This window comes from Odontesthes bonariensis, chromosome 11 (assembly GCF_027942865.1).
Source record: "Odontesthes bonariensis isolate fOdoBon6 chromosome 11, fOdoBon6.hap1, whole genome shotgun sequence".
Lineage (NCBI taxonomy): Eukaryota > Metazoa > Chordata > Actinopteri > Atheriniformes > Atherinopsidae > Odontesthes > Odontesthes bonariensis.
The window spans coordinates 29,168,532-29,184,030 of NC_134516.1; the positions used below are offsets into that span (position 1 = coordinate 29,168,532).

The 15,499-nt window shown below is 41.5% G+C and overlaps 4 non-coding genes across 4 annotated transcripts; all 4 read right to left on the minus strand.

Moving 5' to 3' along the window:
* Positions 1–4,337: 4,337 nt before the first annotated feature.
* On the minus strand, positions 4,338–4,411 carry trnat-agu (transfer RNA threonine (anticodon AGU)). Its single transcript has one exon. It is a non-coding gene; the product is annotated as a tRNA-Thr (tRNA).
* A 2,240-nt stretch (positions 4,412–6,651) lies between these two features.
* On the minus strand, positions 6,652–6,724 carry trnav-cac (transfer RNA valine (anticodon CAC)). The gene has a single exon. It is a non-coding gene; the product is annotated as a tRNA-Val (tRNA).
* A 341-nt stretch (positions 6,725–7,065) lies between these two features.
* trnaq-cug (transfer RNA glutamine (anticodon CUG)) lies at positions 7,066–7,137 on the minus strand. Its single transcript has one exon. It is a non-coding gene; the product is annotated as a tRNA-Gln (tRNA).
* Positions 7,138–7,662: 525 nt separating this feature from the next.
* trnaq-cug (transfer RNA glutamine (anticodon CUG)) lies at positions 7,663–7,734 on the minus strand. Its single transcript has one exon. It is a non-coding gene; the product is annotated as a tRNA-Gln (tRNA).
* Positions 7,735–15,499: the final 7,765 nt, after the last annotated feature.

Consider the following 15,499-nt stretch of genomic DNA (forward strand, 5'->3'; position numbering starts at 1 on the left):
GAACTGCTTCCTATAAATTGAAAACACGAAATTAATTTTTTTAAAATAAAGCAACTCAAACTGGTTTTCACGTGATGGACACAATTAAGTTGAGTTTAGCCTAAAGCCACAGTCAATAACCTACTCTTACCTCGGTTTTCGGATTCTGTATCCGCCTTCTCTTGCGCTCTTCAACTTCTCTGGAATGTTACTCCGGTACGTTCTCGACGGCCATCTTGCCTCCAACCTAGCGAATCTCTGGTCCATTCCCTCCAGCACCCTCTCCACGACCGTATCCACGGTGCTGGCCACCATACGAGACATCCCGGTCATAGCATTCAACAGGACTTTCATTTTATCTGCCTGTAAGCAAGTGAGTGAGTAAGTTTAATATACAGCACATTTAAAATCAGCGAGAACTGTCCCAAGTGCTGTACAGTGTCAACAAGACTAAAATTAAACAATCAAATGGTCATGTGCAAGTAGAAAAAAACACACAAACCTGTAGACCCGCAGAGAGTTGCTGGGGAGTTGAAAGCAAGTCGTCTTCCAGCCATTATATTCTGCAAACCAGGGCAGTTTTCCCAGCACGGGACCTCAGCGATTTCTGTCTGCCTTTCTGCCGCCAGATCTGCTCCTTAAACTTTTTGTTTACACTGCACGACACAATGTTTCTCATACGTGATTGAACGAGAGCTTATGCGAGCCGTTAAGCTCCACCAATCATATGCGTACACGTCATTACACGGAATACTCGCGAGACAACCTCCCGTCCTTTTGCTATTTAATGTTGTCTGACCACAGCTGGCAATTTGCACTGTTTTGACACAAAAATGGACTCTGCAAGGACAAAGAAAAGACCTCGGCGATATTGTGACCATTGTGACACCGAATTAAGCCATACACAATAAAACACTGAGCGCACTACTGCACATTATGTATACAGGCCAGATTTCTATATTTTTATTTCTATTTTATTTAAGAAACCTTTTAGAATATTGTTGTTGCATGCTTATTTTATCTTTATCTTATCTTTATTATTATACATTTGGACATCCAGTGCGGGCAACAAAGAAAAGAATTTCATTGTTCAAGGAAACGCGTTTCTAACTGCACATATGACAATAAACCTTTGAATCCTTGAATCCTTGAATTTTGCCCACAAAAAGCGGTTACAAAAGAGGTGTTTGGGAGAAAAAAAAACAGATATGCATCACCTGTCACCAGCAGACAGCGTGCACCTCTTCTTTTTCAAGACAACAAACTTGGCTGGAGTTGGAGGTGATGGGGATGAACGTGTAGAAACAGGCCTGCCCACCATAGACATATTATAGGTAGACGCCCCTTTCGCCTCTGGGTCGCGTTAAATGTCGCCGCCATCTTGCTAGGGAGTCAGTTGCGTCAAGATCGCCGGTCTGTATCAGGGCAGGCTGTCAGTGTGTCGGTAAAAGAGCAGTTTGTTCGGGCGGAAATTGGCTCAGATGATGTGTTTCTGCTCAAGGAGCACATTCAGGACTAGTGCCCTGCACGGGCCTATTATCTGGGCCCGAGCCCGGCCCTGGCCCGAGGGGGTGGAGCCCCAGCCCGGCCCGGTCCGACAGGTTTTCAGAATTCTCAGGCCCGAACCCGGCCCGACTTTTTTTTTTTTTTTTTTGTAACTTCCCATAACAATGTTTTAAACGATAGAACGCTATATTCAATGTGTGCGTTCGTAAATTCAATCTGCCGCTCTGAAAATGGGATAACGCTCTGCAGATAGAAAAAAACAGCATTCTATTTTTCTGTGAATAAGCAAACGGTTTCTGACAGATCAAAATGGACATAAAAGAGCAGGTTAAAATAGGGGCTCATGTTTCGATCAGCAGCTTGAGAACTCATAGACACAGACCATCTGGGGAGACATCACGCAATCGTGCGCTCTCACCACGGCTCGGAGTAGATTCACCCGGGTCATTTGACCCGTGATATCCAGCCAAGTAGCCCACCCGAAGTTTTTCCGATCTTGGCTGAACATCAGCCGAGTTACCGAGTTATCCCGAATAGCTTAGTACAAGCGCTAACGGACCCTGGCAGTATCTCCAAAATGACCACACTAAAATCACATGCCATGACACCAAACTTCTACAGTAGTACAAATATGATCTGTACTCACAAAACGATGCATTTGGAAGTTTGTACATAGTCCAGGAGTTTATTATTATCAACACAAGCCTAATAGCTTCGGTGATGCTAAAGCTGCGTCGACGTCACTTCAGGGAGCTGTGAGCTTCAAAGTAAGATGAGGGTTGATCTACTACTGTGGACAACAAAGTATATGCTATATTCTACATGAATTTTTACGTTGTAGAGTTGTGAATTTATTTTATCAATGGAGAAATTGAGCAGCCTTGCTTTGTTGTTGCTACTGGGACTACTTCAGCCAGCTCATCTGTGTTTAAGACATGTCGGAGGACTGTGTGAGTCCGTATGCCTATATAAGGGAGGTGCTGGCGCGGGGCAGAGCAGCTGCTGCTGCGTTCAATTGTTTTCAGGGCCGTCGGGCCCCACGGGCCTCGGGCTCCAGTGCAGGACTCTATTCAGGACACATAGTTTGGTATATACAACCACCACTTTTCACTGTTGTCATTGGTTGTGTCCACATTTCACAAACTCAGGCTGCACCAGCCAGACTCAAAACACTGGAATTACAGAGTGGCAACAGCCAAAAAAGGCTTAGCAAAACCATACTTTTTAAAGGGTTCTAGCTCCAAGATACAAGCCTAGACACAAGCTTATATATACATACATATTTAAATTATTATATTTTATATTACTATATGTGTATTAGAATTAAACTATTGAAATATTATGGTATTTATTTATAATAGCAGCAGGTGTTTTGATGTTTGTTTACATTTGTCTTCTGTATCAGAAGTTTTTGTTTGGGAAATTAATTTTTATTGTCAATTGCACTGTTGCTTGGATGTGAAAATCTTATGAGCATGATTGTATATATATATGTATAGTCAAGCCCGAAATTATTCATACCCCTTGCAAATTTTGACTTAAATGTACTTTTATTCAACCAACAATTTTATTTTTGACCGTAAATGACACAGGCATCTCCCGGGAGATAATACGGAAACTAAAGGCAATAAAGGCTTTTCTATTAATTATTGAGAAGGGTATGAATCATTTTGGACATGACACTTTTTGTTTAAATGTGAATAAAAGCTGAGGAATATTTTTTTCCACAATGATGCCTCTTGTACATCTTTGTATTATCTCCTGGGAGACGCCTGTGTCGTTTCCGGTCAAAAATAAAATTGCTGGTTGAATAAAAGTACATTTAAGTCAAAATTTGCCAGGGGTATGAATAATTTCGGGCTTGACTGTATATATATACGTATGTTATTCCATCACATAATACATAATACTGAGTCATTATATTATATTATATATTATGGTATTTATATTAGACTATTTAAATATTTTGAGATATGCATACTTTACTGCTATAGAAAGCTGCAGCTGTTTTGATGTTTGTTCACCATTGTCTTTTTTTGTAATGTTGTTTATTGTAAATTGCATTGTTCAAGGTGGTTTCTCAATGCACATATTTGAAACGCAACTATAAAAAACAGACTGACTGCCAGTGTCTCACTATTTGATTTGTAGGCTATTTCTCTTAATGATGGTCAATACGTAGTAGCTAAAGAAGCACCATTTCGATAGTTTAGATTTGTGCACGAGCTTTGGGAGTACAAGAAAAGTGAACGACTATCAGCGATTATTATAGACATATGCACATGTGTGGAGGTTAGAGCCTAATTAGCGAGATTCAAAGATTCAAACATTGAGACAAATCTTTTGGGGGGTACTCCACGTAGATCATACACCATTGAATGTAAAAACGACTCAGTGAAATCGATTGCAAAATGTAAGACAATCGTGATTTTTATCTAGAAAAAACGATGCTCCCGGCAACTTGCGCTTGTTAGACAGACCTCTGGTCCAAATGACCCCCGTAGCAATATGGCGGCGACGTTTTACGTCACGGCAACGGGCTGAAGCAGTCAATGGGGCGTCTACCTATATTATGTCTATGCTGCCCACCTCACTTGAAAATGACTGTGGCAGCTCCCGACCTAATCACTGGCATTTACATATTAAAGGCTCTCCTAAGTAGGGGAGGGGGTCATGGGGGAGCAGTTCCCAGGTCAATTTGCGACAACTTGGGCCAAGTTTTCACTTTTACCACCGCAAATGCAGGGGCTTAACGTATGCGGACATGTAAGAGGCCACACACATCCAGAAATCCCTCTTTTCATGCAGTGCCAGTTTATCATGCTAAGTCATAGTCAGCTCTGAAGGCCCTCAGGCACTGCTGGGATTTGAACCCAGGATATCCTGTTTACTAGACAGGCACTTTGACCAACTAAGCCACAGCGCCACATGGTTCAGATAACTGATGAAAGAATAAAGAGCAGGAACTGGATCCACTTCAGGAAGTGGTTTTTGTGATTCTGTACCTCAAGAATAGTTAAAGCCATGAGTAGAAGTGCCTCCAATTGGTTCAAAACTTCATCATATTTTGCAGATATTGTTGGGTTTTCAACTCAGATCCTGGTGTTCATGAGGAAGTCACTTTTGCCAGTTACAGCCAGATCTCTTGAAGCGGTGTACTTATTACACGCCAAGTCATTTACCGTGTTTTTACAAGGCTTTTTTATGCTTTTGCGTATTATTTTCCGCTACAAATTTCAAGGAAATGACGTCCTGCCCTCAGCTTTTACTCTAACTCTGACTATTTCACGGTTTGTACGTTCATTTTGATGTTATGCAGTGTGACAGGAGGAGAACCTCCACCGTACTGTACCCTAACCATTTGACTTGTTATGTGAACGGAGGAAAATTACACTCTGAAAGTATAAAATAGGCATAAATGAGACTTTAGAAGCTGTGTGCTATTTATACGCACTTTCATTAAGTGGACCAGTGAAAAGGATTTAGTAGAAAGCTGATAATAAACTGTTTTATATGCTAAGTTATAGCTTGCTCTGAAGGCCCACAGACACTGCTGGGATTTGAACCCAGGATCTCCTGTTTACAAGACAGGCACTTTGACCAACTAAGCCACAGCAAAAAAACAAAAAAAATTTAGCTTGTTGTTTGTAAATCAAAATTACTTTTTAAGATAGTAAGTAAGCGTTCTCTCTAAGCGCTTGTTAAAATGATTATTTAAGACAGTAATTACTGTTTTAGGCGATGTGAAAACCGTTTGTTGTGACTTTCGAATCTGCTTCAAAACTTGGACGTGTTTCTTCAGATAAACTCCTGACCAGCTGTGAAAAAGCAGTGAAAATGTCTGGCCTGTAGAAACTTTGTGATGTCAAACAAGATCACAGATGACATCGCTTGTGATGTCACTACAGTGATGACATCACAGCTTTGTGAAGCCTTCTGTTCTGTCTCTTCTGGTCTGTGGTTCCAACCACAGATTCTGGATGGAAGTGAAGTCCAGATTCCAGAATGTTGATTTGTGTTCTCTGTTAATCTCTGGACGACTTCAGCTGATTACTTCCTGTCACTGTCACGTTGGAAGGTCCACTTCTGCCAGTTTTTCAGCAGCCAGTATCATGTTTTCCACCAGCAGTGTTTTCCAAGACAGAATAATGTCAGTTTGTTTAAAATGTTGCCAAAATAAACTATTACAATTACAACAAATGTCATCTCAGGGCACTTCAGTAATAAAGTCCAATTTAGGCCAATTGGAGTTCAATTCATTGTAATTATAATACTGTTCAGAATGAATTCAGAATGAATCCAATTCATTCATACAGAGCAATTCAAAAACTATTTCCTCGCTAAGGAAACCAACAGATGGCACCGAACTTGCACTATTTCTAATTAGATAGAACTTTTTAATAGTTCTAAGATCATATCTTTCTGGTTTTATTTGCATTTTACAAAGAGTCCCGAGTAATTATGAAAGTGGGGTTTTAATTTGAAGAAAAAGCCTCAAAATAAAGTGATTTTTAGGAGTATGCAGGGATTCATTTCCATCTAATGAACAGGTCAGTTATATTAAACAGTGGGCCGTGTGAGCAGCAATCAGGGGAGTAAGGAGTTCACAGATCATAGACAGAGGCAACCGTCCAACTATTCAAAGCTTTTAAAATGAGTAATAAAATCTGACAGGTAACCAGGGAAGGAAGTCCTTTAATCCACTGGATCCCAGATTTAAGACACTTGGATTTCAGTCCCAACAACTGTGACACGGCGGTAAAACGCCTGAAAGGGGAATGTGCGGCATTGATGAAGGCAACAACATCAGAACCGTCTACATCGGCAGCACCACAGCCAGCACCTGCTGAAGCTTCCACAGGTAAGACACAATCTCATGCCACATTGATGTAATTGAAAATATATTCTGTAATCTGTAATGTGCCCCCCCCCACAGGTATTAACTTGTGGAAGCTTCTGGACAATGATGCAGAGGATGCTAAGTCTGTTTCACACCATAGCATCTGAAAATCTTTTGAAAACCTGAAAAAATTGACTTTACATGTCAAGAATAGCAGATGAAGCTCCCCTCCTATCCATAATTATGAATATGTTGATGTTGCTATCATTAACGTGCAGTCATACATCTTCACACAAGGATGAAATAAATAAAGGAGGAACAAGTAATGTTTCCGCCCAGTTTCGAACTGAGGACCTTTCGCGTGTGAGGTGAATGTGATAACCACTACACTACGGAAACTGAAGCCATGCCTATTCACTAGTGTTCCTGAAGCCAAAGAATGAGGTAAGTTTTCCAAAATTTTGTTTATAGCGAGAGTTTGTGAAGTCGCAACAAATTGAGTCAGAAGTGGGATTGTAAAACACTCCTCTGGGAAACCATAGATAAATAGAAGCATCGTAAATGAATATGCAAGAAGAAACCAAAAAAGATCCAACTTGCAACACAGAGGTGTGACGTCACATACCACAGATCCTCTCAGCTGGAATTGATCAATCGTGCACTCTGGTGTCATTTCACAACTGACTAGCCTACTCAACTCAACTTCTTTCCAGAACACAACCATGACAGCACACACCTGCAGGTTCCACCGAGATTTGAACTCGGATCACTGGATTCAGAGTCCAGAGTGCTGACCTTTACACCATGGAACCCCTTCCACAGTCAATTTACGCTCTCAGTCATGCAAATGCTCGACAATGGAAGGATTTTAGCAACGTGTTTTTTTGTCAATTTTTCAGTGATACTCTTACAGCTTGTATTCTCAGAATTGGCACGACAGTCAAGCAACACATTCTGTAACTTCTTCAATGGTCAAAGGTTAGAATCCGCCTGTCAAGCGGAGGAACAGGGTTCGATTCCTTGATGGAAGGTTGCCATTTTCGCTCAGCAGCTAGGGATTCGCCAAAGTCCGTTTCAAACAACAGCATCGGAAAATCTTTTAAAAACCTGCAAAAATTGACTTTACATGTCCAGAATAGCGGATGAGGCTCCCCTCCTATCCATAGTTATGAATATGTTGATGTTGCTATCATTAACGTGCAGTCATACATCTTCACACAAGGATGAAATAAATAATGGAGGAGCAAGTAATGTTTCCGCCCAGTTTCGAACTGAGGACCTTTCACGTGTTACGCGAACGTGATAACCACTACACAACCATGACAGAACACACCTGAAGGTTCCACCGAGATTTGAACTCGGATCACTGGATTCAGAGTCCAGAGTGCTGACCTTTACACCATGGAACCCCTTCCACAGTCAATTTACGCTCTCAGTCATGCAAATGCTTGACAATGAAAGGATTTTAGCAACGTGTTTTTTTGTCAATTTTTCAGTGATACTCTCACAGCTTGTATTCTCAGAATTGGCACGACAGTCAAGCAACACATTCTGTATCTTCTTCAATGGTCAAAGGTTACAATCAGCCTGTCAAGCGGAGGAACAGGATTCGATTCCTTGATGGAAGGTTGCCGTGTGATTGCTGCTGCTTGTGCTTTTTTGTTTGTGTGTTTGTTCTCTGCTTGTCTGCTTACAGGTGCTCCTGGTGCCTCTAAGGCTGGATTCCCCACAAAAGCCTTGGATTGTCTTCAGTTTTGTTTTTAAAGGTGTAGCAGCTGGTTTTCTGATTTTTCATTGTTTTCTATGTTTGTCTCTTCATATTTCTGTTCTTTTTTTTCCCTTGTTCGCTCTCCCTCTCTCTCTGTCCCATCACATCATGTTAAGTATTGTAACAAAAATAAATAAATGAAAATAAGGAGTTGATGGGCATCAAGGGGAGCTTTACATTCATAAAGCTTCCCTTGGTATAGCAAATGTGTTTGGCATAAACGGTATTCAGATTACAATTCTGCTGCCATAATGCTGGACAGGACAAGGAAAAAAAAAAAAAAAAGAAGTGAGTGCTCATCAAACACAGCTCCAAAGCAGTCCCCAGGTCAGAGCCAGCCTTCTTTAGCAGTTTGCTCAGTTCCTTTGAGTCGCTGGCTCTGATGCTGCTGCCACAGCAGATGCTGCTGAAGAAAGATGCACTCTGCACCACAGACTTAGAAGAGATATGCAGCAGGTAAACTCCCAGGTGTTCCTCAGCCACCTCTTCTCCTGGGATGGAGACGCTGTTTGGCTTATTGGTGCTCCTCCTAAAATCAGCAGCTGAGGTGATTATTCCCACACCAGGCCACACAGTGGCTGCCCACCTCCCTGCCTCTTGTCCTTCCTTCCCTGGTTCCCTGTCAGATTTTAAAAAATAACTGACATTATTCTGTCTTGGGAAACACTGCTGGTGGAAAACATGATACTGGCTGCTGAAAAACTGGCAGAAGTGGACCTTCCAACGTGACAGTGACAGGAAGTAATCAGCTGAAGTCGTCCAGAGATTAACAGAGAACACAAATCAACATTCTGGAATCCGGACTTCACTTCCATCCAGAATCTGTGGTTGGAACCACAGACCAGAAGAGACAGAACAGAAGCCTTCACAAAGCTGTGATGTCATCACTGTAGTGACATCACAATCGATGTCATCTCTGATCTTGTATGACATCACAAAGTTTCTACAGGCCAGACATTTTCACTGCTTTTTCACAGCTGGTCAGGAGTTTATCTGAAGAAACACGTCCAGTTTTTGAAGCAGATTTGAAAGTCACAGCAAACGGTTTTCACATCGCCTAAAAAACAATAATTAGTATCTTAAATAATCATTTTAACAAGCACTTAGAAACAACGCTTACTGTTTCCCTTCCTTAAGAACGGCTTCCTGACAGCCACCCTTCCATGGAGCCCATCTCTGATGAGGCTCGGGCCAACAGCCGATGGATCAGCTGAAGGTCCAGATGCATCTCTCAGCTCCTGTGTCAGGTCTTTGCTGGATTTTTTCCTCTTTCTTAAGGACATCACTTTCAGATATTGTTCATCTTCTGTAGATAGTTTTTTAGGTCTGACACTTCTTCTTTTGTCCTCCACTTGTCCAGTTTCCTCAGATGTTTTAAGGACACACTGCAGAGCAAGACGCTGGAGCAGATTCTGGCAGGCGCTGCCGCTCAGAACTGTGACAGCGACACAAAGGAAGCTCATCTAGAAACACCTCCTGGGATGTCTGAGGAGAGCCCATCTGCACCTGTTCAAAACGTGGCAAAGAAAGCCCTCAAAGTGTGCCCCGTTAGCTCTAAAGCATTTGATTGTGTCAGAACACTGAACAGATACACACAGTGCCACACGGACGATCGGCCCTATCACTGCATCCACTGCAGCGAGCATTTTAAACACATGCACGGCTGAAAAGACACCAGATTTACGCCATTTGCCAGAAGAAGAGCACCCGTTTCTTTTGGAGAAAAGAGTCAAGAGCAGAAGTGAGCGGCACCGACCACCAACAGGGGTCGTCGCTGAAGATACCCGTGTGGTGCTCAAACTGCGGCAAACACTTCCAGTACCCGTCCGCCCTGAAGGAGCACCAGGAGAACCTCGTGGAAATGAGGGACCTCATGAAATGTGACGACTGCGGGAAGGAATTCAAGAGCATGACGATGCTCAACGTGCACCAGAGGATTCACGAGCCGCTGTACTGAGTTACATTCATCAGCCGCTTCAGTCAGATGGCCAAACACCTTATTGTCCTTTATGAAACACTTAGGTTGATCTGGTGATCAAGGCTTATTCACCATTACATTATTTAGGATGTTCCATGGGCGCTTCATATTATTTTGATTTATTTGTAACATTTTATCATAATGTTGCTTCTTTGCTTGCCTCAACATGTTGGTCAGCCTGTTTTTGTACATCTCAGCGTTTTTCAGCAACCTCTGTTCTAGTTTTGATGAAGTCTCCATAAAGTTTATTTTTCTTCTTACATGCATTTTTTAATGCCTTTGTTATCCGAGGTTTCTCAGCATAACTATGCTTATGTGAACATAAAACTGTTGGACAGTGTTTATCATAGAGAGATAAATAACAGTTGAAGAATGAATTGTCTGCAGTGTTTACTTCATCTGTATGAAACTCATTCCACTCTTGTTTTAAAGCTCATTTCTGAAGCATTAATTGCTTTAACAGTCCTTACCCTTTCATATCTACGCTTTTCTGTTTTCTTCCTCTGTAGCTGATCATTAAATGTTGCAAATACAGCTGAATGATCACTTACATCACTTATTACCAAACCACTATTTATACCAGTGTCCAAGGAATGTGTAAAAATGTTGTCAGTTAATGTTGCACTATCTGTGGCTCCTCTGCTCGGCTTTGTGATCAGTGGATACAAGCCTCTACCGTATAACGCAGCCAAAAAATCACAAGTTTGTTTAGGAGTATGTACCTTTAAGAGGTCCATGTTGAACTCACCACAGATCACAAGTGTTTTATTATCTGCTATAATTGTCTGTTTCAACGCTTCAGTCTTGTGCCTCTTGTTTAAAACTTAATAACAATTGCAGGCTTGGATTTGTTATCCTTTCATGCAAAAGTGCAGCGAGCTGATATCTGTTGATTTTCAAGATGAATGTTCTTACTTGCTTGAAGGGAACCACTTGTTCATTTACATCCTCCACTCAACCTGATAGCCATTAAATACTGTGTCTTCTGAGCTGGTTTGGTGGTTCAACAACAAAACAAATGTAATGAAGCTTTAAAACTGCAGCGAAAGAGATGGAATAAATGGAGATCTGACACATTACGAACTACAGGACAGTTAGGATTATCTGTTGTTTGCATGGAGATAAAACAGGTTTTAAAGGTGTTGCAGCTAACATTCAGAAACACTTGGTGTAACTCCAGAGCACCAGAGCCTCTGACCAAAAGAGAAACTAATATAAACTTATTTACCTGAAGAACTTCAGCAGCTCATAAGGCCTTTTATCTGGAGAGTGGGTGGCTCTGGTCTTATCTGGCTCTTTGCTAGAGGCCTTTTAGGCCAGAGGATGTGAGCTCTTAGGATTACCATGACCTGGATGAGTGAGAATCTTCATCAACATGCTGTGTGTGCTGATGCTAACTGTAAAGATGTGAAGCTCAGACAGGAGAGCTGCTTGTTGTATGAGGACACAGTGTGTGTCTTATATGGAGGTGGAAGCCTGGCTCAAATATAGAAATCATTTCTTTGTATGTTACTGATTTAAATGTGTCCTCTCAGTGGCTGTGAAGTACTGTCAGTAATACTGAGCGGGACTCTGCATTGATGGAGATGTGTCTCCCTCTGGTGGCGAATAGAGGAACTGCATGATGTCAGTTTGATGAAGCGTTCAACTAAAGGAGGAAGTGAAAGTCTTCCAGTGGTTCCTGCAGAATCCTGACTCACTGGATGGTTTCCTGCCATGAAAAAGCTCCGTCTGCAGAAGACGAGCAGAACGGAGCCAGCGGGCCTGATGCTGCAGATGTGCTGAACACCACAGATGCAATGGTTGGGACAAAGATGGTTGGAGAGAAGACACAGAGGAGTGAAGGCCAGCTGGAGAGAGAAAAGCACCTCCAGGTCTGCTGTCTGATGCTGATATCAGTGAAAATGGGCTTCTTCTTCTCCTGTCTGATGATGTGCTCAGTAATTTCAGTGATACATCCCTCAGGTTCAGCCTTGGTTGGTCTGGTGAACACCTTTACTTTCTCTCACAGCCTGCTGTGTTTTTCACTGACTGATTCCATCTGAGTTATGAAGGCAAAACAGGAAACTATGAAAAGATGAGAAAAACATCTGGATTGGACTGATGTGTGTGTGTCCCGTTACTTTAGAAAGCCTGAACTTATAAAGGTTCCTATGGTGACCATGTGTTCTGATAGTGTTGTATGAGTTTTATAAACTCTGAGGTGTCAAACAGAAGCTGTGAACATTACAAGTGTCGCTGCTGCCTCCAGAACCACTTCCGCTACACCGGCTTCAGGAGCCAGTAGGAACTTTGTCCGTCTCTGACGTCATAAGTAATAACCAATGGGAGAGCAGCTGAGCGTTTGGAACAAGCCCCGCCCCCTCGCTGGCTGCTTCTGCCGGGGTGAAGCACAGAGATAAATCCTCGTTCCCTCTGTTAAAGACACCTTTATGCCCACTGAATCCAGTCTGAGGAGAACTCTGAAATGTTTCAGCTCACAGGAAAGTTGTCCACAAGAACAAACACAAGAGGCTCCATGTTTTTAAGCGTAATTTTCTTTCTGAGGGTTCACTCCTCAACCCCAAAAAACTGATTCAACACACCTAAAAAGAGACATTTTGACAGATTCGCATTTACTGAATAAACACCTCCAAAATGAAGCGTTGTTCCAGATCAAATCCCACCTCTCTCCATCTGTGGCGAGATAAACAATAAGCTCATTTGAATCCAAATGAGCTGTCCTTGGAGCAGGAGAAATAACATTAGTCTCCATGTGCAGCCGGCTGCAACACCTGCTCCAGAAATATTCAATAACTCCGCTCTAATGAGTCTTAATGTCACTAAAATCACTGCAGACATCAACGGCCTCCTGTTGGTTCCACAAACACAGCTTGTGCTTCATTTGGTGCGTGTGTGAGTGTGAGTATGTTGTTCTGAACAATTGACCAACATCTGTATTACAGACTGTGGTGTCACCTCAGGAGACTCTGATATCCTGCTGCTTATACTACAACAGGTGTGTGCAGCAGGAACAGGGAAAGAATGGATGAGATCTTTATGATATGATGGAGGTTGGAGCTTCAACAAAAAGATGAGAAAGTCTATATATTTCCACATTTATTTTCTTCACGGAGTTTCTGCATCATGAAACTGACATCATGCAGTTTATATTTACACCACAAGAGGGCGATATCACCATAAATGAAGAGTCCCCTTCCGTCACAGTTCCAGCAGATATTAGTTACATTAGAGCTGAACTGAACATGGATCAGTAACATTTATTCAGTCCTGATCATCAGTGTTTGTCCAGTTATGGTAACAAAGACAAACTGAACACATGTGGCACCATTAAAGATGATTTACAGCCCTTAAATGACCTCTCCGTTTCCTCTGTAACTGATGAGTTCAACATGTTGAAGAGCTGTTTGAACCAACTCTGAACTCATTCATTCATTCATTCATTCATTCATTCATTCATTCATTCATTCATTCATTCATACATTCATATCGTCTCACACTTTGATGGAAACGTGTCCCACAAAGAAAAGTGATCATTCATTTCTTTAGATCTAAAATAATCAGTGTTGGTAATCTGAGGCTCTTTTGTACAAATCTAACATGTTTTTAATCCTGTAAATGATGTGATCATGTGACCGGCACTAAATCAGCTGTCTTCAGATCAGAGGTTATCGTTTTATTTGAATAAAATACTTTATAAAGAATCATTTCAGATGTAGAATATCCAAGTTACACAAAGAGCAGAGAGACCTCGATAAAATGACAAACTGACTTTTCAACAACATTTCTTCTTCTTTTGTGGAGACTCAGAATGTGTCCAAAGTTTTGGTGGACTTTCTTTAAAAAGTGATACATCAGCTATATTCCACATCTGCTGAATACAGAAAGTTTGGACGTGTTTGTGGCTGCTGCTGCTGTCCCAGCCATGATGTGTCCACTCTGCGTGTTGTGTTCAGAAAGAAGCATGCACATGCACATGCACATGCACATGCACATGCACATGCACATGCACATGCACATGCACATGCACATGCTAAAACAAGGGCACGGATAGAAATGACCTTTGGCCAAATTAAATACAGGTTCATTGCTTAAACTTCTCAGGCACCATGGCTGACTTCTGACTGAGCCATCTTAAATTAATAGTATAGTTCATATTTCATACATTTTGTCTTGTGGACCACTTTTCAGGCTCAAGTCTTTTCTTCGTTGAGTCCCTGCAGGTTCTAGTGCCTGAAAGGACTCATTTTCTCCTGACACAGTGAGGGACCTGTACAGGGACACATATTTCCTTTGATCCTTATTGTTGTGACCTTTGAGTTAGAACTTCTTTTCATAATTTAGCATTGACACAGTAGCAGTTTAAGTCAGAGCAAGTGTAAGAAGGCTAAATGGACAGAGATGATTTATAACTTTCCACACGTTTAGGTCATGGCACCCCACTGTGAATATAAATGTAAAAAACACATTTCTAACACTTTGCATGAACCGTACAATAATGACAAGTTTGAGTTCAAGTTGTGTTGAATTGTTTAATTATTATTACATGTTTCTCAAGCTGTGGAGAGAAACCAGAATTAAATACCGTTCACAACATGAAATTCTCCTTTTTCTGAATTTATACTAACATCCCTCTCCAGTTTCATAATCTCTAGCTTGATCTTTTTTATTTTCAGTTTCTTGTATTCCATATCTAGTTTGGTGCTCTCTTTATTGGACAAACACATTTCTTCAAAGGCTACTTACCACTCTGAAATATTTTTCTGTACTTTACCTTCACCTGCTGCCAGGTACGCTTTTGGCTGTTAAGATTGCTCCTGTTGAGATGTAACAGTGAAAAATTAATATCTGGGTCACACACTCAGGATAATATGGTCACAAAGTATGATGATGCGTGTCGATTATTGGGTTATTAATAAAGTGAGCAGGGCCAGTATATTTGTGCTGTACATCTCATACAGAGACAATTCAGCATGCTTTATGTAAACACATTATAACACAAAGAGGAGAGCATAAATACATGAGGACAGTAAAATAAATGTCTAACAATTAACAATGGTATGAAACTTTCATAACTTATTTAGTCTGTCTGCAGTTGTTAGCCATGCCGTTTCCTCGCTTTATTGATCACAGCTGTATTACCATTTCTGGTGATGAACTTTTAAAATCCTCATGCAGCTCCATAAGCATTATTTGTTCAGCTGCCGAAAAAATAAAAGCTCTTGTCTTGCTCTCCTTTTCTGCCATCTCTGTTTTTCCACAATCCACTCGTCAGGGCTTCTTACGTTCCTCGTACACTCGCACTTAGCCAGGCTATGTAAGCCTCGCTTGGATTAGCCTCACTGAGATGCAGCTGAGCTGGCTTCATGGAACGACTTGAGGCTTAATTGGAAGATGGTGTTAGTTCAAGCGACGCTTTCCGGCTACA